At 46.3% G+C, this 26,100-nt stretch overlaps 1 protein-coding gene across 1 annotated transcript in view; it reads left to right on the top strand.

Moving 5' to 3' along the window:
- The first annotated feature begins 2,108 nt into the window (after positions 1-2,108).
- The window catches only part of FAM107B (family with sequence similarity 107 member B), a 50,421-nt gene continuing 26,429 nt past the window's right edge, over positions 2,109-26,100 (top strand). Inside the window, 1 exon segment of the mRNA XM_044280104.1 lies at positions 2,109-2,234. The gene's annotated coding sequence lies outside the window, so the exon portion shown is untranslated.

The raw sequence follows: 26,100 nt of genomic DNA, 5'->3' as shown, positions 1-26,100 counted from the left end.
CAAAACCCGGCCTGGAACGTGGGGAACAGCCACCCACCCTGACCCTTGGGCTGCTCCCAGTAAGAGCCGGCCCGGATCGGCTTTACAGCCACACTAAATAACCAATAGTGTCAGTCAGCATTAGCTGCCGCTGACACACAAAATTACCGGGTCTTACCTACCTCACCGAGGCAAGGAACCTCGGTGACACATACCTTCCTTCAATGACTGCCCCTTGCGCTTTCCTAAAAAAAAGTATACCTTTTTTTTACCGGACTCTGCAGGATACAAGAAGGTGGGGTGCTGCGTTTTTGTATCTTTTTTTTTCTAACGTATATGTCAGACGGAGGCAAAAAACGTACAGCCTAACTCATTTCAGTTTTTTTTCTCTGTTCTGTGTTAATGATGGCAAAGTTTAATGGGTTCAAGCTGCGCTTGAACCCATTAATTTTTATTTTTTCTGAACAACTTATCCCAATATCACAGACAGCCAACATTTTTTGTGGACAAATTGAAAAACCTTAAAGAGAGTCTTTCACCTAAAATGACCATTATACACCACAAACATCATGATATCCATAACATTCCCCATATTATAATCTTACCTTTCATATTGCTGTCCGTCGCCTATTCTCTCTTAAAAACGCTTTTAATCCATATGCTAATTAGGTTCTGAAGGTGCCCAGGGGCGGCGTTTATGCGGCCGGTGCCCAGGCTCCACGGCGCTGTTCAAATCGAACCCCTCCCCTTTCACCCCTCTGGCCCGCCCTCGGTTCTTCAGATACCATCCTCCAGTCAATGACAGATCCGGCGCCTGCGCCTGCGCCTGCGCCTGCACACTCCATTACCCACTAGGGCAGAGGCAGCAGAGGGTTTAATGCGCATGCGCCGGCCCGTACATCCCGATATTTTGCCAGTTTACTTCCGCCTGCTAGATCGGGCCGCGCATGTGGATTAAATGCACTGCTGCCTCTGCCCTAGTGGGTAATGGAGTGCGCAGGCGCCGGATCTGTCATTGACTGGAGGATGGTATCTGAAGAACCGAGGGTGGGCCAGAGGGGTGAAAGGGGAGGGGTTTGATTTGAACAGTGCCGTGGAGCCTGGGCACCGGCCGCATAAACGCCGCCCCTGGGCACCTTCAGAACCTAATTAGCATATGGATTAAAAGTGTTTTTAAGAGAGAATAGGCGACGGACAGCAATATGAAAGGTAAGATTATAATATGGGGAATGTAATGGATATCATGATGTTTGTGGTGTATAATGGTCATTTTAGGTGAAAGACTCCCTTTAAAGGGAGTCCGTCACCACATTTGAGCATATTAGACAGATCAAATAGCGTTATATGTGCCACCGAGAACTTAAAAACGGTACCTTTGTTGTATCTAATGGAGTTTTCTTTCAGCCAAAAATGAACTTTTAAGATTCTGTAAATGCACCCTCTCAAGTGCCCAGAGCGGCGTCTCAATCGTCCGAGCCCCAGGCAGCACCTCCTCAACGGCTCATAACCCCGCCCTCCGTGTGCCTTTGCCCGCCCATTTACTCTCCTCCTCTCTCCTTTTCCACTGCGGCTGCGCGGTCAAATTCCTAGCGGGCGCAGTGTAAAAGGAGAGAGGAGGAGAGTAAACGGGCGGGCAAAGGCACACGGAGGGCGGGGCTATGAGCCGTTGAGGAGGTGCTGCCTGGGGCTCAGACGATTGAGACGCCGCTCTGGGCACTTGAGAGGGCGCATTTACAGAATCTTAAAAGTTCATTTTTGGCTGAAAGAAAACTCCATTAGATACAACAAAGGTACCGTTTTTAAGTTCTCGGTGGCACATATAACGCTATTTGATCAGTCTAATATGCTCAAATGTGGTGACGGACTCCCTTTAATGAATGCAAAAGATAGCTCGGGTCTACAGCTTAGTATACTGATAAGAACTCATTCCCAGCATTTGCTGTAAAACCTGAGCTACTAAGGATGATGGAAATGTAGTAGTGACGGCAGTGATAGGAGGCTGCGCACATGGCGGCTCTCTAGACCGGGGCTGAGGTAAATTAGTTACAGACATCACAACAAACACTGAGGTCTCTGCTGCTGATGGGAACGCGCCGGTCGGAGGGGGCGGGGCCGTGGCGGGGGCGGGCCCGGGAACTCCCTCTCCTCCCCTTGGAGCTGCTGCGGGAGGTTATTGTGAGGGAAGAGGCAGCAGAAGTGTCCGGGGGAAGCGGCTGCGGGGAGCACGGTGTGACAGCATCGGCGGGGACACGGCGGTAAGTGGGCGCCCATAGCCAGCCCTTCTACTGCACGAGCCCATGGAGTAGTATTGATTCATTGTCAGGCTGATGGGGTTGGGGAGGGGAGAATTGTCATCATGACGGTGGAGTTTAGGCAGGAATCTGGAGTACAGATGTAGCAGAGCTGAAGTTCGCAATCTTTCTAGGGCTGCATTGTCTGTAATGAGAACACATGGAGCTGACGTAAGGCTGATTGCACAGCGATAGCACTGAATGACACACTCAGCACTGCTACATCTGCACATGATTACACAGGGTAACATATGGTGGTGGCACGTTGTCATCTAGTGCCCAGAGGTGGGATGTAAGGGAACTTTGTGGTGTGCACTAGTGATCTGATCACCCCCATCATCCCAGGAGGCAGAGGATGATGGGAGCCCCCAGCCTTGCCATAAACCATTCATTGCGTCTACATCAGAAGCAGATGAGAGAGCGGATCACTTCTCCAGGATCAAAGCAGCAAATGGAAAGGACAATCAGAGGACAGTGGTGAAAGGTTTACTCTGGATCCATCTCTGCTGATCCAGTGTAATGTGGTGTAGATCAGCGCTGCGCTCATGTGACCGTCAACTGGCTGCAGAGCAAACCCCAATGTGACAACCGGTTGCTGCAGCTTTATCACCGCACACTGGGGTCATTTCAGTTACGTCAATGATTGCTGCAAAGAACTAAGTTCCCAAACCACAGAGTTTTGTAAGAAATCTACAAGTAGGTCACATGGCACGTGTTGCAGACCAGGCGCAGAAACGCAGCAGCGGCAAAGTGTATGGGACTAGGCAAATCTAATATACGCTTTTTTTTCTTCCATGTGGAAACTGACCTGCCTTTCCAATCTGTGGCATGTCAGTTTTCGGGGCGGATTTCACTGTCCGCATCTGTTGCTCCGTTCCGAGGCCCCGACAAAAAAATATAGCATTTCCTATTCTTGTCCGTTTTGCGGACAAGAATATGCAAGTCTACAATGGGCTTCTGTTTTTTGCGGACCGCAAAAAAAACGGCACGGTCGTGTGCATGTAGCCTTAAGGGTACTTTCACACTTGCCGGCAATCTGTATGCAAACGGTTACCATTTGTAGATGCGGATCTGTCTCACAAATGCATTGCAATACCGGATCCGTCTCTCTGGTTGTCATCCGGAAAAACTGATCCGGTATTTATCTTTTTGACATTTTTAAAGCTCTGCACATGCACAGATCGCAAAACCGGATCCGTTTTTCCGGAATACTTGGGGCTGGATCCGGCATTAATGCATGTCAATAGAAAATAATGCCAGATCAGGCATGTGTTCCGGAATTTCGGACGGAGAAAATACCCCAGCATGACTGAACTGATGCATCTTGATTCATACTGAACGGATTGCTCTCCATTCAGAATGCATTAGGATAAAACTGATCAGTTTTTTTCCGGTATTGAGACCCTAGGACGGAACTCAATACCGGAAAAGTTTAACGCAAGTGTGAAAGTGCCCTAAGTCCTCTTCCGTTCCGTTATTCCACAAAACATATCCTTATGGTTTCCGTATGCGATCCATTTTTTGAGAAACGGAAACAGTAACTTATTAATCACCAAACAGTCAATATCAACTACAGCATCTCTACAGTTAGAGGGACAGGGCTCCCTTTGCCACCATTGGCCATGGCAGCAAGGGGTATACCAATGGCCCCCAAGACTGCCATGGCTGTAGGTCTATTAGGCTGTGCAGCAGTAATAGACTGCCTGTCACTGGTACAGTGATGGGTTATAATGCATTGGTATACAAGGCATATCTGTGCATTATAAAAACAATGGCCCTAGTGAGGGTAAAAAAATATTTAAACGTTAATAAAGTTTATTTAAAAAACAATTTTTTCCATAAAAAGTAATTTTATTTTGTAAAAGTGGTAAAAAACACATGCACACATACATCTCGCCATGTTTGCTCCACCTTATAAATAGACCGCCCTATTAATGTAAAAAAATAAATAAAATGCCAATTTTTATTTTACTACTTTCACACTCGCGTTTGGTGCGGATCCGCCATGGTTCTGCACAAACGCTTGAGTTCAGATAATACAACCGTCTGCATCCGTTCAGAACGGATCCGTTTGTATTATCTTTAACATAGCCAAGACGGATCCGTCTTCAACACTATTGAAGGTTAATGGAGGACGGATCCGTTTTCTATTGTGCCAGATTGTGTCAGTGAAAACGGATCCGTCCCCATTGACTTACATTGTGTCAGGACAGATCCATTTGACTTGGTTTCATCAGATGGACACCAAAACTCTTCAAGCTGCGTTTCAGTGTCCGCCTCCAAAGCTGAATGGAGACTGAACGGAGGCAAACTGATGCCTTCTGAGCGGATCCTTTTCCATTCAGAATGCATTAGGGCAAAACTGGACCGCTTGTCAGAGCCCTAGATGGATCTCAGAAACGGAAACCAAAACGCCAGTGTGAAAGTAGCCTAAGTCACCAGGTGGCGGGGAAACACTTCACTATTCAGTAGCTCCCATTGCACAGCAAGCTATGCTGTTTTAAAGTTGGGAAACGGTATAGTTTGCTGTGCTACGCTGTTTCCGTAGATCTCGTGCACTGCAATGGAAGCTGAGACAGCGAGCCCCTGAGCGCTCCACTGTTTCCCGGCCGGCTGGTGGTCAGGACTATGTTCCATCTTGTCTTAGTAACGGAACTTTATATTAATGATCTATCCATCAGTATCAGATTGATAGGGGGGGGGGTTTGACTCCAGGCAAACCCACTGCCGCCTCTTAATAGCCTACTAAGCACAGTGCCTCAGATTGCATAGTGGCTGTGTATGGTATTGCAGCCTAATCATATTCACTTGAATAGGACTGAGCTGCAGAACGGCCATGTGACTGATGGACGTGTCGTTCCCGCTGTGACGCCTTCAAACAGCTGAATAGTGAGGGCTGTGAGAGGTGGACCCTCACTGGTCTGTTATTGATGGCCTATCCTATATTCTTTACAGCAGCCACCATGGGCCATGGACACAATGGACAGGAGTGAACCTCATTGACTTCCATGGGAGAGTTTTCTAGGCATTCTGTGTGACCTGTGCAGAGGTCAGGATGGAGTAGATAAGCTGTGATGTCACCTATTGTGATTGTTGGACCTTGTGTTATCTATATAGAGGTGATATCTGTCATTGTACTCCTGCCTGTAATGATAAGCAGATAACTGTAGTGAAGTTACCTGTTATTAGGCCTAGTGGCCTGTGCGAAAACTGCAGGATTTTATGTTTTGTTTTTTAATATAGATGTTAACATAGAAAATTAACATCATCAAGCATTTAACATAAAAACATGATTTAAACAATAGGTCATTTTCTGATGAAACATTGGGGGTCTTTTACAAATACTGTCGCTTGCTTTCAGTTCAGTTTTTTCCGCGCGGGTACAATGCGTTTTGATACATTTTTCACGCGCGTGATAAAAAACGGAAGGTTTACAAACAACATCTCTTAGCAACCATCAGTGGAAAACGCATCGCACCCGCACTTGCTTCCGGATGCAATGTGTTTTTCACTGAAGCTCCATTCACTTCTATGGGGCCAGGACTGCGTGAAAAACTGCAACACAGAACTGATGCGTGAAGAAAAAAAAAAACGCTCGTGTACACAGACCTATTGAAATGAATGGGTCAGGATTCAGTGCGGTTGCTATGCGTTCACGGAAAACTCGCTCGTGTGAAAGAGGCCTTTTGCAGGTCCTGAAAGAAGACGAGGTGAGTTAATTATTTATTTTTTTAACCCCTCAAGTCACATTTTAGTAAGCATTCTGTATTCAGAATGCTATTATTTTCCCTTATAACCATGTTAGGCTACTTTCACACTAGCGTTCGGGTTTCCGTTCGTGAGCTCCGTTTGAAGGAGCTCACGAGCGGACCCGAACGCAGCCGTCCAGCCCTGATGCAGTCTGAATGGAGGCGGATCCGCTCAGACTGCATCAGTCTGGCGGCGTTCAGCCTCCGCTCCGCTCGCCTCCGCACGGACAGGCGGACAGCTTCACGCTGCTTGCCGCGTTCGGGTGTCCGCCTGGCCGTTCGGAGGCGTGCGGATCCGTGCGGATCCGTCCAGACTTTCAATGTAAGTCAATGGGGACGGATCCGTTTGAAGATGCCACAATGTGGCTCAATCTTCAAGCGGATCCGTCCCCCATTGACTTTACATTGAAAGTCTGGACGGATCCGTCCCAGGCTATTTTCACACTTAGCTTTTTTTTGCTAATATAATGCAGACGGATCCGTTCTGAACGGAGCCTCCGTCTGCATTATTATGAGCGGATCCGTTCAGAACGGATCCGCCCGAACGCTAGTGTGAAAGTAGCCTTATGAGGGAAAATAATACAGTAAATTGACTTTTATAAATTTACTAACATCTTCTCCTAGCAACCATGCATGAAAATCGCATCTCATCCGCACTTGCTTGCGGATGCTATGCGATTTTCACGCAGCCCCATTCATTTCTATGGGGCCTGCGTTGAGTAAAAAACGCTGAATATAGAACATGCTGCCATTTTCACGCAACACACAAGTGATGCGTGAAAAACATTGCATATGTACACAGCCCCATAGAAATGAATTGGTACAGATTCAGTGCGGGTGCAATGCGTTTACCTCACGCATTGCACCCGCGCAGAATACTCGCCTGTGTGAAGGGGGCCTTATGCTGCTGGTTTTCGCAGATCATTTCCCCTTGTGCAATGCATTCTGTGGCAAATCCACAGTTAGGTCCTTCATAACGTTCAGTTCAGTGTGCTCGCTGAGGCCAGTCATTACTATGCTGACCCCTGAAAATAAAAACTGCATACAAGTGCTGATCGCCACAATAGGGCCTTGCCGATCACACGATATTTTGCATGTCAGATTCATTTTAGTAGTAGTAGCAGCAGAAGTTAGAAATCGGTCAGTCATGTACATGATGTGCTTATAGCCAGACATGACGAGAAATAATGAAATCCCAATCCTATGCACTAAGGCCTCTTTCACACAAACTATCCGGATTGGCTCCGGATGCGTTCAGTGAAACTCGCACCATTTTGCAAGCAAGTTCAGTCATTCTTTTCCGTGCGGGTGCAATGCGTTTTGATACGTTTTTCACACGCGTGATAAAAAACGGAAGGTTTATGAACATCTCTTAGCAACCATCAGTGAAAAACACAATGCATCCGGACTTGCTTGCGGATGCAATGTGTTTTTTACTGAAGCCCCATTTACTTCTATGGGGCCAGGGCTGCGTGAAAAAACGCAGAATATGGCTTCATGCATGTGGCCGCGGCAGTATTGCGGCCTGCAAACGGCGGGTCGGCAATCCACTGCCGCTTGAATGGGTCTGCAATTCCGGAGATGCGAAACGGAGTCACGGAACGGAACACCGGAAGCCCTACGGAGTAGGGTTGTTGCGGGTATCGAAATTTCGATACCCAATCGACACTTTTGTCCCGGTATCGCTACGATACCGGGATTTCCCTTAACGCTCATGTTCTCTCAACAGCACAGGGGAGAAGGAAGCAGTGTCTCCCTCCCCCCTGTGTTGCCGCTGCCACCAATGAGCGGAGGAGGGGCGGGCGCACTGCGCCACCAATGATGCGACTTTTCCTACACAGAGCGGCGCCCAGAGATGTCCCAGCACTTACTATTATTCCTGGGCGCCGCTCCGTTCGCCCGCTGTGCCCCATTACTGTCTCCTCTCCTGCTCCATATGCTAATTACTATCGGAGCAATGGGGAGGAGACATCAGCTTCTCTAGTGGGCGTTCCTTCTCCCTGCGCTGCGCTGCGATTGGACAGCGCTACAGCTCTGATAGTAATTGGCATATGGAGCAGGAAAGGAGACAGTAATGGGGCACTGCGGGCGAACGGAGCGGCGCCCAGGACTTATAGTAAGTGCTGGGAGCTCCCTGGGCGCCGCTCTGTGTAGCCTAATACTTAAAGTCTGGACCCAGGAAAAGTAGACTTTAACGCATAATACAGGAGGTGGGTGCCGGCAGCAGAATCGCATAGCCGGCACCCTGCCCCTGACAAGAAGCTGCTATCAGCGGCAGTTAACCCCTCAGGTGCGGCACCTGAGGGGTTAACTGCCGCTGATCTGCCAGTACTCGCCCCCTGTATTAAGGGGTAATTATCATTGGTGGCGCAGTGCACGTGGCTTTTTTGGTTTATTTTTTTCGCGTGGTATCGAGTATTGCAATACTTTTTCATGGTATCGAAACCGAATAAAAAAATTTGGTATCGCAACAACTCCACTACGGAGTGCTTCACGTCACGCATTGCACCCGTGCGGAAAACTTTCTCGTGTGCTGTCTGCATCCGCATTTCCGGAGCGCGCCCCCGATCTTCCGGTCTGCGGCTCCGGGAAAAAATAGAACATGTCCTATTCTTGTCCGCAATTGAAGACAAGAATAGGCAGTTCTATGGGTGTTCCGGCTGGGTGTATTGCGGATCCGCAATACACTACAGATGTGTGAATGGACCCTAATACAAAATATAATATGGCCAGAACATGGACATGGGAGTCCGGCCTAGCTCAGATTCATTGCGCTGCCCAAAAGACTCCTATTGTGGTATCACTATCTTGCCAGTATTTGCTGGACTTCCAGCAGAGTTGGCGACTCTCCCGATACCTGTACTGCACACCCTAATCTCCTGAGTCAGCTGGCAAATATGCTTACGAGCCATTGTCACTCCCTCTACCTTAGGTTATGTAATAATGGGTCTCTAGCCCTTGGTGAAGCCTATATTAAGAGTCTCCCAAGCGTCTGTTAAAGATCCTTGTGTAGTTTATACAGTCAGGTGTGAATTTGGGTGTAGGTGTGTGATTGCTTTTAGGATTTTTTTGCTTCCTAATAACGTCATGTTAGAGGTATGCATACAATGCACATTCCATTTGAGGTTTTGGTCTGGGATGGGCAATGCATCCTTCTTTACCTATCATGTTAAGCTGCTAGGTGTATTCTTGCTGTGGCAGGTATTGTCTGTTACTATTTAAAGGGGTTTTGCCATCACAGACAATGGAGGCATATCCTAGCGATCCATCTCTGGGACCCGCACCTACACGAAGAACGGAGTGGGGAAAGTTGTTGGGGGCGCACTCCGCATGCGCAGCCGCCCTCGATTAATTTCTATGGGGCCACTGAAAATAGCCGAGCAAGCAAACTATTTCCGTCGTCTCCATAGAAATGAATGGGAGTGGGGGCCCGCGCATGCGCTGTATGGAAGCAGCGCTTGGTGGTGGCTAGACCCTGGGAGACCCGGGGTCCTCCAGCCACAACTCCCAGCTCCGTTCTCGTTGTAGGTCTATTAGACAATGGGGGCATATCTTAGCGATATGCCCCCATTGTCTGTGATGCCCTTTAATAGTGAATAGTTTGGACTTTTCATTGTTTATGTTGCAAAGTGTTTTCATATGTTTGTGACTTGTACTGTAGCTAAAGATGTGATCTGCTGATCTGGCTCCTGGGCCCCCTTCCCCATGACGTTCCCTCCACCATGCTACAGTAGAATTTGGTTTTGGGGTTGGTACGCAGTAATCATTTTTTATTTTTATTTTTTTCTCTTTTCTTCTCCAAACATAGCATTGGGCATTTGTGCTAAAAAGTTCCACTTTTTGTCTCGCCTATCCATTGCACATTTTCCAAGAAGCAGTGTGGAATGTCCAAGTGGCCTTAGCCAAATGTGAGGTGGATGACAATGTTTTTCTAGGACAGCGTTGTCCTTCCATGAACGCCGTTCTTGTTCATTGGTTTTCTAATAGTGGAGCAGACACTCATTTGTTGTGCGATCCATCGTTTATGGGGCATAAAGTATTGGCACATATCGTCCTGTGTAATCAGGGATGTTCTGGTGGCAAACAGCGATACTGTATGGCAAATGAGCAGCCATGATCTCATATGTCAGTGTCCCCTTAAGGGTACATCCACATGGCGCGGTTGGTTGGTTTTGACTTGGCCGTGCTGTGTTTTGAGTGTCTCATGACTCAGCTAATGAAGCCCGTACTGTTCAGTGGGTATGTATTGTTAATTGCTACACGCCACCGTAAATTCTGCATGGCTGTTGACAGTACAGATCTTTTGAGCCGTGCGGTATTCGAACACAACACAACCGCACAGTGTGGTCATACCCCATCTGAAAAAAAAAATGCTTTTAAAGACCACCTGTCAGCAGGATCAACCCTTCGTAACCAGACACACTGTCTAAAATGATACCGGTCTTCTGAAAATCAGCATGGCTCACAGCTGAGTTGCACCCAGGGGCTAGGCTCTGTTCATTTGTGCCCTGGAGCCCTTATTTGAATAAAAGTATTTTTTTTCTTGGGAATGCATGGCAACAGTTTTTCACAAAGACAGATATTGTTCAAATAGCAGGATCAACCCTACCAAGCAGTATGCCTGGTTTAATAGGGTTAATTCTGCTGACAGATGCTGTTTAACATTTTTTTTCCCCTCAATTCTGCTCTGTGTGATTTGCTGATAGTTGGCTAAATTTAAGAAAGGATAAAAAGGGTGCAAATTATCTTGATACTGAAATCTACTTTCATCTAAGGGCCCTTGCACACAACAGTATGCCGTCCTAGATATATGTTCCGTGAGCGGACCATATGTCCTGGGGCGGCATTGATCGCGCGCACAGCATCATAGATTACTATGATGCTGTGCACATCGGGCCGCCCGCGGTACTATTGTCCTGCACTTATAAGATCATATTAATGCTGTGTGTTCCCCTGCACATGATCAATGCCGCTCCAGGACATATGGCCCGCTCACGTACCGTATATCTAGGAGGGCATACTGTCGTGGGCAAGGGCCCTAATTCTGCATGGATTCCATTTGAAGGAGTTCTTTATTAATTAAAAAAAATAATAATGTATGCCTAAAAAAATCATAGCTGTCAAAGTGAGAAAATTCAGAAGGTAAGAGATTGCAAATGATGGCATTTCTCCATGGCGGCCTAATGATCCTGCACATAGTTGTACTGCCATCTAACTGCTTGTCTGTAGACGCAGAAACACTAGTAGGGTGCTGTATTCAGCATGTGCTGGGCAGTGGTCCAAGAGAACTATAAGTCCCAGCATGTCTTACTGCTGATATCGCAGAGTCACAGGATGCCGGACTGTGGACTGATGCTTTGTAGTCAGTATATGGAAACTTATGAGGTTTCCATTATTTCACAAAATCTCAGTCGTCCCTCAAAGTGCAGAATAGCATTTCCAGGCCTTAGCTGGTTCAGCCTCCACAGTGCCAGCTCTGCAGTGGAAACTTCACATTAGCCTCAGCTGTTGACGGACTGCAGTCCATTTGTATTCTAACCGCTTTAGTGGCGACTTTTGGAAAAATTATGTTTGCGTGTGATTTCTTATTCTGTAGGTTCACATGGGCATATTTATTAAGCTCTTACACTCTCATAGCTGCTGTAGGTTTGAATTTCCTGAGCACATCGGCTCCATTGTGTACTGGTGTATACTGGAGGTGGTCTTCGGAAATAAATACACCAGTGCCGGCAGTCAAGGTGTCCATGATCTGTGCACTACTTTGGGGGTTTATTTAATGTAACATTGGGCTTAAAGGGGTTGTACAGTGATGTCTGCCTCCTACCAGACAAAGTGCCTGACCTGTCCACGTCTGTATAATGGGTCCGCATCCGTTCTGCAAATTGCGGACACATTAATTCTCTGCGGGGACGGAATGGATTTTCATTTGCGTTTCCGCCCCTGATCTTCTGGTCCGTGGCTTTGGAAAAAAAAAGAACACGTCCTATTGTCCGCAATTGTGGACAAGAATAGGCAGTTCTATGAGGGTGCCGGCCGGGTGTATTGCGGATCCGCAATGCACTACGGATGTCTGAATGGATTCTAAGGGAGGTAATGAACACTTTGACCCAACATATATAAAAGCCCCCCAGTGCCCACAAATGAAATAAAATATCACGTACTCTCCTCCAGCTCCAGCTCAGCGGTATATGGCGCAGGACTGCTAGAGCCTGTGATTGGCTACAGTGCTAACGTGCACGGCATACTTCCCAACTAAAATTTTATTAAAAGTAAATGCGAGACAAATAGGGCTCAACCTCAACCTCAAATGCTCCAAACTGCATGGGACCACCCATTTATTGGCAGGGTTTACATAAGCCCCACCCACTTTAATCTAGGACAGCCCCTGCAAATTTGGGACTGCTGGCAACTATGGTACAGTATACAGCTATGTCACCGCTGCAGCCTGTAAACACACGAGGTGACGCCTGGAGCTGCAGTGCATGCTTGCTAACCGTCCTGAATTTGGCGGGGTTGTTTTGGATCAAAATGGGTGGGGCTTATGTAATTCCTGCCAATAAATGGGTGATCGCATGTGGTTTTCAGCATTCTCGGGGGTAGGGCCTATTTGTCTCGAATTTACCAACTTCAGAGTTGGTAAGTATGGCGTACACGTGAGCACTGTAGCTAATCGCTGGCTCCAGCAGTCTTGCTCCATATACTGCAGAGCTGGAGATGGTGGATGATTAAGTGGCGAGTATGTGATCTTTTATTATTTTATAACATTTGCGGACACTGTGGGGTTTCATATACATCAGGTCAAACATTTAAAGTTTTCATTACCTCCCTTATCCGAAGACAGTTGTGGCACCTTTTTCTGGTAGGAGGCAGACATTTTTACGTAATCCTGTACAACTCCTTTAAGCCCAATGTTACATCAAATAAACACCTGCAGTAGTGCACAGAAGATCATGGACACCTTGACTGCCGACACTGGTGTATTTATTTTCGAAGACCACCTCCAGTATCGAGCAGTACACAATAGAGCCTATGTGCAGAGCCCGTCCTGGCAAATGTGCACTGTCCCAGGCTGAAAATGGACGGGGCTAGTGCAAACCGCGCATTAATGGGTATTCCAGTGCAGGCTGAAGTGTTCTCAGGGGGCGGGGCTTAGATACCCCGCTTTTACTAACTAAAACGTTGGAAACGGCGGGCGACTTTTATTTAAACCCTTTAAACAGGACCAGTCACCACAAAACACAGGCAGCGTGTTATACAGCAGGAGGAGCTGAGCAGGCTATGTAGTTTTGTGGGAAAAGATTCAGAAAAACTTGTATTTTATACATTTAAATCTCTGCTCTTTCTGATGTATAGCTCAGTCCCATTCCCTTTAGTACAGTTGAGCTGTAATACCAGACACAACCCTTGGCCACGTGTGGCACAGTTTCTGTTAGCAAACAGCCATTTCTTACTCCTTAAATTGAATGTTCTCTAGTAGAAAAATGGCCCATAGCAACCAATCACCGTACAGCTTTCATTTTCCCACAGAAGTTTAACAAATGAAAGCTGTGCTCTGATTGGTTGCTATGGTCAGCAAAGCCATTTGGAGATCTTGTCCATGGCAACCAGTCATATACTGGTTCTCATTTTCAGAGGCCCTTTGGAAAATGAAAGCAGCAACTGCTTCACTTTTCCTTTGTATCTGAGTTGATGCATTTCCCCCATTGATGATAAAACCTGGAAAACTTATTTTAGGCCTCATTTGCGGTCCCCAATGCACGGGCAACGTCCGTGGGACGGATCGAGACCCATTCAACTTGAATGTGTCCGTGATCCGTCTGCACCACACCGCAGAAAAATAGAACATGTTCTATTTTTTTTCATGCGGTGTGGAGGCACGGACAGAAACACCACGAAAGCACTCCGTTCCGCATGGCAGCTCTGGATTGCGGACCCATTCAAGTGATGCGGGGAGCACACGGCCAGTGCCCGCATATTGCGTACCTGCTGTTTGTGGGCTGCAATACGGCCAGGCAACAGCCGTGTGCATGAGGCCTTAGTTTTGTATAAACACTATATCTAGCTAATGTACCACATATTACTTCTGAGATACAAAGGGTAATTTTTAACTTTTGTGCTGCCAAGATTTTGATACCGGGAAGCACAGCGATCAGTCCTGCGTGTGATGGATGCTGTAATGGCTGGGGCTGGTTCCATTATGGACATGGCGTGCCATAGTGAGTTCATAGAGCCGCTTGCATTGCTCATAAAGTGCAGCACAAGGTGTGATTAATTATGTGCAAGTTGTATTTTAGTCCAAAAAGCTGATTAATGGATTACAATATCCTGCTGTTCCTATTATGCAAACTGATAAGACAGAAAGCAAACACAAGTCTGTAGGAAGCAATAAAACTGCTGGCTGAATGTCAATAGGCTTCAGTGTGCCATTGTTCCTTGGCTCTCAGCATTATTTGGTTACCAATAGCAGCTCCAAGAGGTATGGGGCCCCCAAACAGCTTAGGCCTCATGCACACAGCCATATTTTTGGTCTGCAGTCCATCCACATCTGCTGTCTGAGCGTGAGCTGCAGCAACTGACTGAGGCTTCTTTCCCCCCCGTCAGTCACTAGAGCCGCAGACATGGCTCCCTGTGCTTGCCAGCACCCCAGCTGCCCGCAGCACACCTTCCATTCAGAAAGTTCTTTCCTCTCCTCCCTGTTTTTCCCCCCGGCCGGCAATGGGGGGGCTTTACGGAGGTTGGGGGTGTGGGCGGTGAGGTCTGGCTTTCTGGGGTGAAGCCAGTGGCCACCCTAGCAGTAGGTCATGGCAGAAAGTGTATTCGTTACAGCAATTCATTTATTGTCTGGGTCAATGCTCTTTTGTGTTAGATTTGTGATACTGATAAGATATAGCGTATGCCTTCTGAAATCTCCAGCTGCCTCGATGGTGCAGTATGGGAAGTCGGTATCATTTAAAAAAATTAAATCCTATGTAAAATTGCCATAGGTTTTTCTCATGTGGCTTACCATGTTTATTTTATTAAACTGCGGTTTATTGTACTTTCGTTTTCGGTGTATTTCTAGCATTCGCCTTTAATTATAGAAACTGGAAAATGCTGCCCGTGTCTGGCCGCCCGCCTGACCTCAGGCCGTATTTAACGCTGATCCCAAGCATGCCATTCTGAGCATAGTTGGACTGAGTGGGAAGCATTTTGGATGGTAAAACGGATGTTGAAAGTGAAGAGTCTGCTGTGCGGCTGTGTGTGTTCCAGTGCTGTGATACCCGTGGCAAATTACCCAGCTGGACACTAACTAAAGTCTTCTTCCCTTGCCTCTAAAGCAGGGGTACTCCACTACTTTTTGTAAAGGTCTACATAATTAAATCTGCTGTGAGGTGGAGGTCCAGACCAAATACCAAGAGGTGCGGGTACCGCACACACACTCATTGGGGGCCACTAAATGAATAGTCCTATTTACCTCACATTTCTAGCATGCCACTAGGAGGGCCACTTACCACTCACTAACTGTGGGGGCACTCTGCTGTTATTGATACTGCCATACAGAGGGAACTCTGACTACTCACTGACTATGGGGGCACTCTGGCTAAATGTATGGGGGGGGGGGGATTAGTGCTTGTGTTTTAGGGGCAATTGCATGACAGCTCAGACAGGCTCATACAGGTCATACACACAGGGAGTTCGTCCACAGTCCTCAGTTCTGTCCACAGATAACACAGTGGATATGATTGCTGGCAGCACATGTCCAAATGTATTACAAAGGAGGGAAGCCTCCCCCCCCCCCAAGTGCTGGACAGCAGTCCGCTCCCCTGCAGCCCTGACCTGGTGCAGACACTGACCTCTCCTCCCAGTGTCCGACAGCAGTCCTCTCCCCTGCAGCCCTGACCTGGTGCAGAAACTGACCTCTCCTCCCAGTGCCCGACAGCAGTCCTCTCCCCTGCAGCCCTGACCTGGTGCAGACATTGACCTCCTCCTCCCAGTGCCCGACAGCAGTCCTCTCCCCTGTAGCCCTGACCTGGTGCAGACATTGACCTCCTCCTCCCAGTGCTGGACAGCAGTCCTCTCCCCTGCAGCCCTGACCTGGTGCAGATACTGACCTCTCCTCCTCCTCCTCCTCCTCCTCCTCCTCCTCCTCCTCCCAGTGCTGGACAGCAGTCCTCTCCCCTGCAGCCCTGACCTGGTGCAGATACTGACCTCCTCCTCCTCCCAGTGCTGGACAGCCATCCTCTCCCCTGCATCCCTGACCTGGTGGAGACCTCTCCTTACATGTGGAAGCCACTTCTCCAGTGAAGGAGCTGAAGAAACCTGCTCTGCATATCCACAGACTGCCATCACAGACTCACTCAGGGTAGAAACTATGTAGGCAGAGCCAACTCCTCCCTCCCTACCAGTGATTCGTAGTTTGGATAAAGCTGCCTGTGTGCAGCACATCGATTGGCTGGAACACTTCACAGGTCCTGTCCTGCTCTGGCTGTACGGCAGGTCCTTTGCTGCTTCTCTTCTCAGTGGGTCCGGACAGCTGGTGTCCCAGGTCCGGATTCGAACCGTGGTCCGCCAGTTGAGTACCCCTGCTCTAGAGCATGACTTTCATCTGTACCATGTGGGCACTATTCGGGGTTGTCAACCTTGAGGTCACCTTGGAATGTTTGTTTTACACCAGTTTCTTGTGAGGTTTGTTTGGAGGTGAGCTAATAGAAAGCTTTGGCATATTTATATAGAAACATAAGGCTTGCCAAATGTTGAAGAGCAAGTCCACCTGGAATTGCAGTTCATAATACACAATCCGTGTATACACACGCTTGCACATTGACACAGTGGGTAGTGCAGTTATCTTGAAGAGCTGGGGTTTAGCTCTATTCAAGGGCAACATCTGTATGGAGTTTGTATGTTCTCCTGGCGTTTTATGTGGATTTCTTCTGGTTTCCTCCCACACCACAAAAACATCCAGATAGGTAATTTGTCTTGGAGGGCATACGGTCGTGTGCAAAGGCCCTTAGTCTGAGATTCACAAGTATGAAAATATGAACAGCTAGTGGTGCTTGGTGAATGATCATACAGCCAAGATGGAGCACCATTTATTTTGGGTTCTGCAGCAGAGTATATGTTGAGGCAGGGTAACATTAATACTGGGTGGTATCTCCCTGTAGTTTGTAGTGTGGGCAGTGTGTGTGCTGGCGAATACCGCGTCTCCAAAGGCTGACTCAATCAGTGTTTCGTCAGTGATTTTGAGCCAAAACCAGAAGCAGATCCTATACAAAAAATAAGATATAAAGGAAAGATCTGCACCTGTTCTGTGTTGTTGACCTGCGCCTGGTTTCAGCTCACAATCATTGATGAAAATCGCTGACCAAACAATGTGAGAAAGTGACCCGAGTCAAAACAAGGCAATCTGAATGGTTCCATATCTTGGACATACTGAAGGCTGATCAGTCTTCCCGCCACAAATGGCAGACAGGAACGGCCATGGTAGCTAATGGTTCCCCACACCATGACACCTGGTGTTGGTCCTATATGTCTCCACACTATGCATGATGGCAATAGGCTCTTCAGAACACTGATGCGACCATTAGGCCTCGTTCACATTTCCGTTTTTCACTGATGTGTGTTGTCTGCATTTTCTGCACAATTGCCCATTGATTTTAATGTGTTTGTTCACAAATCTGATGGCATCCGCGTTTGATCTGTGGTTTTCATGGACCATTGGTAGGAGATGCTTTGGAAATGAATTTTCAGCTGAACATTGTCCGTGGAATGACATACGGAGGACAAAGAAAAGGAAACACGGACCTTACATTATTTTTATTTTAACCCGTTCTAGTGTCCTTTTTTCATTTTCTGGTAACGTATTTACAGATTTACTAATGTTCTGCCCCTAAAATCTGTCTCAAACAGTTGTGCGATTTGGTTTATATACTCCCCCCAGAATTAGTAAAAATGGGCAACAGTATTTGTCTTTGAGATGACCACAGACATTCATCAATGGAGTTTTTGATGACCTACTTTAATTACATGCTGCAGAGCTGCAGACACTATTTGCCGAGCTCGCAGTTTCATTACAAGGTCGCATTCACCTTGAAATCTACAGCTAATTACGAGATGACTGCATACTCGACATGGACATGATCATGTGGGTCATGGCAGTCTATTTGTGAACACAGTTATAGATCTTGTTTGAGTTGTCATGATGATACCTATTGATTATGCCATGTAGAGAGCACTGGATGAGACCTATCACTTGCAGTCGATATAGTTTGAACGAGAGTAAGGCTAAATGCACACGACCGTATGTGTTTTGCGGTCCGCAAATTGCAGATGCGTTTTTTTTGCGGATCCATTGTAATAATGCCTATCCTTGTCCGCAAACTAGAAAAAAATAGGACATGCACAATTTTTTTTGCGGAGCAACGGAATGGTGTGCTGTCCGCATTTTTTGTGGACCCATTGAAATGAATGGATCCGCATCCTATCCGCAAAAAAAAAACGGATCGGCCACGGAAACAAAATACCGTCGTGTGCATGAGGCCTAAAGGATATATCCAAGGAAATAAGATAGGCATAATATTCACAGATTGTAGTAAAAAAGAAAAGTGGGCCTTACTCATGTGTGTGGAACGCAAAGCTGTCTGCTGGCTGGGGCTGCTGACCTGGGAAATGATGTGCCCTGGACAACTGTAAAGGACTCCTGAATACTGGTGGATGCTGAAGAATTCATGAACAATGGAAAGAAAGCTATTTCAAGAATGTGTATTGATTTTTGAGTTATGTTTCCATGCTTCATGGACACAGACAGAACTTGAAGCTCCTGGAACCCAATTGCTAAGGCTATGTAATAGGGCTTATGTGCCATTTATAATACTGGTGTCTTATGTGGCAGAATTCCCTCTTGGGTACCCAGGCTCAAGTGTATCTACTACTTCTGCACCCCCTATAGAAGGGATCAGCAACCTCCGACACTCCAACTGTTCTAAAACTACAACTCCCAGAATCCTCATTTCACTTCTATGTTACAAAAACAGTTAAGTAAGTGTGCATGCTGGGAACTATAGTTTCGCAGCAGCTGGAGTGCTGATGGTTGCTGATCCCTGCCCTATAGCCATGCCCGTGTACCTTCCTACTGGTTTCCCAGAAATATTTTTATATTTTTTTTTTAAACAAAATCTCAGAAGGCAACACTTGCAATAATACTTGGTCCAGATTTACTAATGTGTCTCTGGGAAAAAATCTTCCTAAAAAGTGGCGCAGAATAGCACACTTTGGTGCAACTATGGTTTCTGCACTTTTTCCCGACATGCTTGAGAAGGGGGGCGGGGGCTTGGCAGAAGGTGGACATGGTTTAGCGGAAAAGAGATGGGGCCTATGATCCGCCAAGATTTCTCCAAAATTTTTACTGAATACTGAACGGCAAGGCGCAGGCGCGAGATGTACCATGCGAGATGCGAATGCTGCCTGGCCCTGTCAATCAAGACTTGGTGGGAGAACGGAGCCTCTAGGAGCAGGAGCAATGCCCCTCCCCCTGCTCCTAGAGGACTAATTTGTATATTATAAAAGTTACATTTCTGGAGTAACGGGGTCATAGATAAAACGTAGGAATAGGCTAGTTAGGTTCAGCTGACATTAGCACATCGCTAATGTCAGCCAGTTTAATTTAGGTATTTCTGGTGACAGAAACCTTTTAAATCCCCACTCTCCCGAACAGTCACATTCAAATTTGAAAAAAGTCACTTTTTTATTGTAGATTTTGAATTTATGTCTGAATTAAATATACTTTTTGCACAACCTAGCTGGTGGAAGTGCATTTTAACCCCTTAGTGACATAACTAATTTTAGCCTTAAAGAGGACCTTTCACCAGAAAAAAACATCTAAAGTAACTATACAGGCATGGAGAGCGGCGCCCAGAGACCCCCCTGCACTTACTGTTATACCTGGGGAAAAAACCCTCTCAGGCTATGAGCTGAGCGCTGTGATTGGCCAGCGCTGCAGCATGGGAGAAGGAGGCACCGGCAGGTTTCCTCTGGGTGGAGCCTAACTATGAAGATACCGGAGGCTATAACGGGAGAACGGAGCGGCGCCCAGGTATAACAGGAAGTGCAGGGGGGTCCCTGGGAGCCGCTGTCCATGCCTGTATAGTTAGTTTAGAAGTTTTATTCTGGTGAAAGGTCCTCTTTAAGGATCAGTAAAATCTTCCCCCCTCTGTGCTCTAGCAATCATAGTTTTTATTTATTTATTTTTTATTTATTTTTCTTCAATTAAGGCTACTTTCACACTGGCGTTTTTCTTTTCCGGAGCTGAGTTCCGTCCTAGGGGCTCAAATCCGGAAAAGAACTGATCAGTTTTATCCTAATGCATTCTGAATGATGAGTCCGTCCCTCAGGATGCATCAGGATGTCTTCAGTTCAGTCTTTTTGACTGATCAGGCTTTTCAGAAAACCGTAGCATGTTGTATTTTTACCTCCGGCCAAAAATCCTGAACACTTTGACTGAACGCCGGATCAGGTCTTTTTCCCATTGACTTGCATTAACGCCGGATCCGGCGCCGCGTGTTCAGTCAAACCGGATCAGGCTTTTGCAAAACCGGAAAAATGTGAAAAAAAAGTTAAAGTCCACAAATGGCGGATCTGTTTTTTCCAATGCATTTTTTCATTGTGATCAAAATCCTGATCAGGATTCAAATGTAATCCGTTTTCACACGTTTTTCCTGATCCGGCAGGCAGTTGCGGTGTTCGAATTGAACGCCGGATTTAAACAAGGCTAGTGTGAAAGTAGCCATAGCTGTATGAGACATTGAATTTTGTAGGTCTAGTTGTAGTTTTTATTTTTTTTAAACCATTTTAGGGTACATATAGAGTATTAAAGGTGGTTTCCAAGGCTTCTAAACTCATTATCTATCCTCTGGATAGGTCATCAGTATCAGATTTTTGGGGGTCTGAAACCCAGGACCCCCACAGATCAGCTATTTGAGAAGGCTCCAGCTCTCGCAGCTTTGTCTAGGCCATGTAACGTCACATCTCAACCCCTCCCCATTGAAATAAATGGGGCTGAGCTGCGATACCAAGCACAGCCGCTGTTTAATGTATGGCGCTGAGAGAAGGCTGTGGCATTGCCTTCTGAAACAGGGGTCACAGGTGTCAGACCCCCACTGATCAGATACTGAGGATAGGTCATTGGTTAAAAAATCTCAGAAAACTCCTTTACATTTTTTATTATTTTATATTTAGGGGAAAGATAAAACAGCAATTTAACATTATTTTGTATGATTTAATTTTAAGGTGTTGTGGCGTATAAGTAATATGATAGCTTTATTCTGTGAGTCAGTACGATTACAATGATGCCAAATTTATAAAGTTTTTATTATGCTATAATACTTGCACTATAAAAAGTATAGTTTTTAACAAATAATCCTTTTTGGATCAATGCATTTGGGATGTGGCAGCCAGTGGGATATCCTGTACATTATACCTTTAGTGTCTGAGAGAAGAATAGTGGTTTCAGAGAAGTTGTCCTATAAGGAAGATGCAAGGAGAACTACATTAATAAACAAGTCCTTACCGAGTCCTGATGTCCAGTAACTTTCCCATGGAGCTCCTAGTGTTCCCCAACAGTGCATGTGGATAGAGTTGCTCTTGATGGGACAACCCTTGTAAAGAAGATTATTATCTAATAGGCTGGTTTCCACATCAGAATCAGTCATATGTAGCCTTCAACAGTCTTATGTAATTTAATTTATAATTGCAGATGTGCTTTAATTATTATTCACCACCTGCAATGTACAGTACAGCCCAAAAGTTTGGACACACCTTCTCATTCAAAGAGTTTTCTTTATTTTAATGACTATGAAAATTGTAGATTCACACTGAAGGCATCAAAACTATGAATTAACACATGTGGAATTATATACATAACAAAAAGTGTGAAACAACTGAAAATATGTCATATTCTAGGTTCTTCAAAGTAGCCACCTTTTGCTTTGATTACTGCTTTGCACACTCTTGGCATTCTCTTGATGAGCTTCAAGAGGTAGTCACCTGAAATGGTCTTCCAACAGTCTTGAAGGAGTTCCCAGAGATGCTTAGCACTTGTTGGCCCTTTTGCCTTCACTCTGTGGTCCAGCTCACCCCAAACCATCTCGATTGGGTTCAGGTCCGGTGACTGTGGAGGCCAGGTCATCTGGCGCAGCACCCCATCACTCTCCTTCATGGTCAAATTGCCCTTACACAGCCTGGAGGTGTGTTTGGGGTCATTGTCCTGTTGAAAAATAAATGATGGTCCAACTAAACGCAAACCGGATGGAATAGCATGCCGCTGCAAGATGCTGTGGTAGCCATACTGGTTCAGTATGCCTTCAATTTTGAATAAATCCCCAACAGTGTCACCAGCAAAGCACCCCCACACCATCACACCTCCTCCTCCATGCTTCACGGTGGGAACCAGGCATGTAGAGTCCATCCGTTCACCTTTTCTGCGTCGCACAAAGACACGGTGGTTGGAACCAAAGATCTCAAATTTGGACTCATCAGACCAAAGCACATATTTCCACTGGTCTAATGTCCATTCCTTGTGTTCTTTAGCCCAAACAAGTCTCTTCTGCTTGTTGCCTGTCCTTAGCAGTGGTTTCCTAGCAGATATTCTACCATGAAGGCCTGATTCACACAGTCTCCTCTTAACAGTTGTTCTAGAGATGTGTCTGCTGCTAGAACTCTGTGTGGCATTGACCTGGTCTCTAATCTGAGCTGCTGTTAACCTGCCATTTCTGAGGCTGGTGACTCGGATGAACTATCCTCGGCAGCAGAGGTGACTCTTGGTCTTCCTTTCCTGGGGTGGTCTGCATGTAAGCCAGTTTCTTTGTAGCGCTTGATGGTTTTTGTGACTGCACTTGGGGACACTTTCAAAGTTTTCCCAATTTTTCGGACTGACTGACCTTCATTTCTTAAAGTAATGATGGCCACTCGTTTTTCTTTACTTAGCTGCTTTTTTCTTGCCATAATACAAATTCTAACAGTCTATTCAGTAGGACTATCAGCTGTGTATCCACCTGACTTCTCCACAACGCAACTGATTGTCCCAACCCCATTTTATAAGGCAAGAAATCCCACTTATTATACCTGACAAGGGCACACCTGTGAAGTGAAAACCATTTCAGGTGACTACCTCTTGAAGCTCATCCAAGAGAATGCCAAGAGTGTGCAAAGCAGTAATCAAAGCAAAAGGTGGCTACTTTGAAGAACCTAGAATATGACATATTTTCAGTTGTTTCACACTTTTTGTTATGTATATAATTCCATAGTTTTGATGCCTTCAGTGTGAATCTACAATTTTCATAGTCATGAAAATAAAGAAAACTCTTTGAATGAGAAGGTGTGTCCAAACTTTTGGTCTGTACTGTCAGTTGTCGTCCCTAGATGCAGTCATAGGGTTTGGCGTGAACATTTAATGAGGTGTGCATGTATTACGAGATTAGACCATGTACACAGCCATAAGGTACAAGAAAATGGAAAAGGAAAAAAAAAAAGCTGTTGAAAACAATCAATATTGAGTGCACTTAGAAAAGCACTTGTCTGAAACTTGGATAGCGGTGGTTTATGAATGGTGTGTTTTTTTTTTTTTTTTTTTTTTTTTCCATGTAACCGATTACCTTAAAGGGGTTTTATGCTTTACCCAACTCCTTTTCTTTTATGCCATGGATGTAATACCCAGCTCTGTTAGGCCACGTACACTCTGTAAGCCTCTGATTTAATGGAGCCAAAACATAGTAACACAGTGCCATGGTTTGTATGGCTGTAAAAAGACGTAGGTCCATCCAGGTTAGGCCTCATGCACATGACCGTGCCGTTTTTTGCAGTCCACAAACCGCAAAACCACAAATTTACGGAACGGACGGCCCATTGTAGACATGCCTATTCTTGTCCGCAAAACGGACAAGAATAGGACATGCTATATTTTTTTTTGCGGGGGCCTCAGAACGGAGCAACGGATGTGGACAGCATCTTTTGCGGCCCCGTTGAAGTGATGCGGACCCGAAAAACGGTCGTGTGCATGAGGCCTTAGCCTGTTATCCAGCAAATCTGATCCAGAGGAAGGCAACCCCACCCCCAATGAGGTAGAACATGGTGCTCATACAAGTGACTCTTCCTCAGTATGCCTCCATTCTCACGCTGAGGAACACAAAGGGTTTCAACAGAAAAGAAAATGCATCATGATCAGTTGGATGCTGTAAGTATGGAGATGTTCTGTCCTATACGCTTGCTCCGTACAGTATTGATACAAAGTTTTATGCGATTCGCTCATCCCTAGTCCAGATATTTTGATAATCTGCCACACAACAATAATGGGGCATATGGCAGACAATCAGATTAACTGAGCTCTATGTGGGTTACTCTCTGGGGATTACGGCTTATTCACACGGCTGTTGTGGTTCCGTTCCGTGCATTGGGGACCACAATTTGCGGCCCCCAATGCACGGGCCAACATTCCGGTGGCGGCTGGGACGGATCGAGACCCATTTAACTTGAATAGGTCCGTGATCCATCCTCACCGCAAAAAAAATAGAGCAAGTTCTATTATTTTGCGGTGCGGAGGCAGAGACATGAAACACCAGGGAAGCACTCCGTAGTGCTTCCGTTCCGCATCTCCGTGATTGTGGACCCATTTAAGTGAATGGGTCCGCATCCAGGGTTGCGGAGTGCACACGGGCCAGGTGTACGTGTATTGCGGACCAGCCGTATGCGGGTCGCAATACGGCCACGGAACCACAACGGCCGTGTGAACAAGCCCTTAGGCTGTTGGGTGGCAGTTCTTTTGGAACTTAATGATCACTGCCAACCAAAAGGCCTATATTGTGTATGCATACGGGTACAACCACACATGGTGATGATCTACCGGTACAGTGTGTCCAGCCCCCATAAAGGGGCTGGTTTTTGTGGCGGCATTACTGTAGGAATTGCAGCTGGTCCATCTTGAAAGCTGCAGAAAACCGCACAGCATAAATTGACATGCTGTGGATTGAAAACCAGTTTACACTGTGGGTTTTTACCATAGCATGTGGATGAGATTTTTGTAATCTTATCCACTTTGCTTGTACTATAAAAGCTACAGATTTTTCACTGTGGAGAATCCCTGCCAGTTATGCCCTGAGTGGCCGTACCTTCAGGGTAGTAATATTGCGGTATAATTCTACACCTCAGTTGTTCCAAGGGTTTTGTATTATCAGAAATTTGCTTTGCTTGTTAACACCAACTTATAACATAAATTAGTAATGTGTGTGTGTGACTGAGCTGGGCCACAGTGGTGGCATGAGCCAAGCATCCTGTCTGCCCACCCACAGACACGCATACCTTTTTATGCTTAATATCAGTCAAGCTGCGTTCACATCTCCATTTCGGAGATCCAGCTGCCTGATCTAGCGCAAATGCCGACTGTGAACTGGACCACAAAAAACATTGCATGCCGTCAACAGCCCGCCGGATCTCCAAACAGAGATGTGAACGAAGCCTATCAAGACTGCAACTTGTGCTCCACAAAGCTACCATGCAAAGGCTGCCATACACATTCTATAGCTGTCGGCTGAACAATCGTTCGGACAGCCGCCATCTCTTCTGGCTTGGCCGAACATCGATGTGTATTCATTGGGGGCAGAGGAGAAATCCGTTGGCAGCTCATCTCCTGGGAGAACAAAAGTACTGTGTAAAAATAATCACTTCACCAGATCCCTTTCTTCCCCCGACATGATCTGTCAGCGGAGAGGTGGGAGCAGGTTCTATTTTTTTTCTTTAGCAGGGCAGCGGGCCCTATTGACATCAATGGGTTTGCATCCGATCCGCAGACAGAAACTACAGCCATGTGCATGAGGCCTACGTGTGCATCATTGGCTCCAAGCTCTCAGATGATGAGGTTCACTAAAGAGCTTATTGGCTGCCTTTTGGAACATCTGGAACTAATGGAAATGTCTGGGGGGGGAGTGGTGTGGGGTCTGCATGTGGGAACGAGTAGATAGACTTCATCAGTGGATGGCAGGCAGAGAGATTAAACACGGCTTATACACTTGAACTTCAGAAGTTCAGCAGTTGAAATAACTGATCTACTAAAGTGTTTC

The sequence above is a fragment of the Bufo gargarizans genome, chromosome 2 (genome assembly GCF_014858855.1).
Source record: "Bufo gargarizans isolate SCDJY-AF-19 chromosome 2, ASM1485885v1, whole genome shotgun sequence".
NCBI classification, from domain to species: Eukaryota; Metazoa; Chordata; class Amphibia; order Anura; family Bufonidae; genus Bufo; species Bufo gargarizans.
This window is presented reverse-complemented; position numbering and strand designations above follow the sequence as displayed.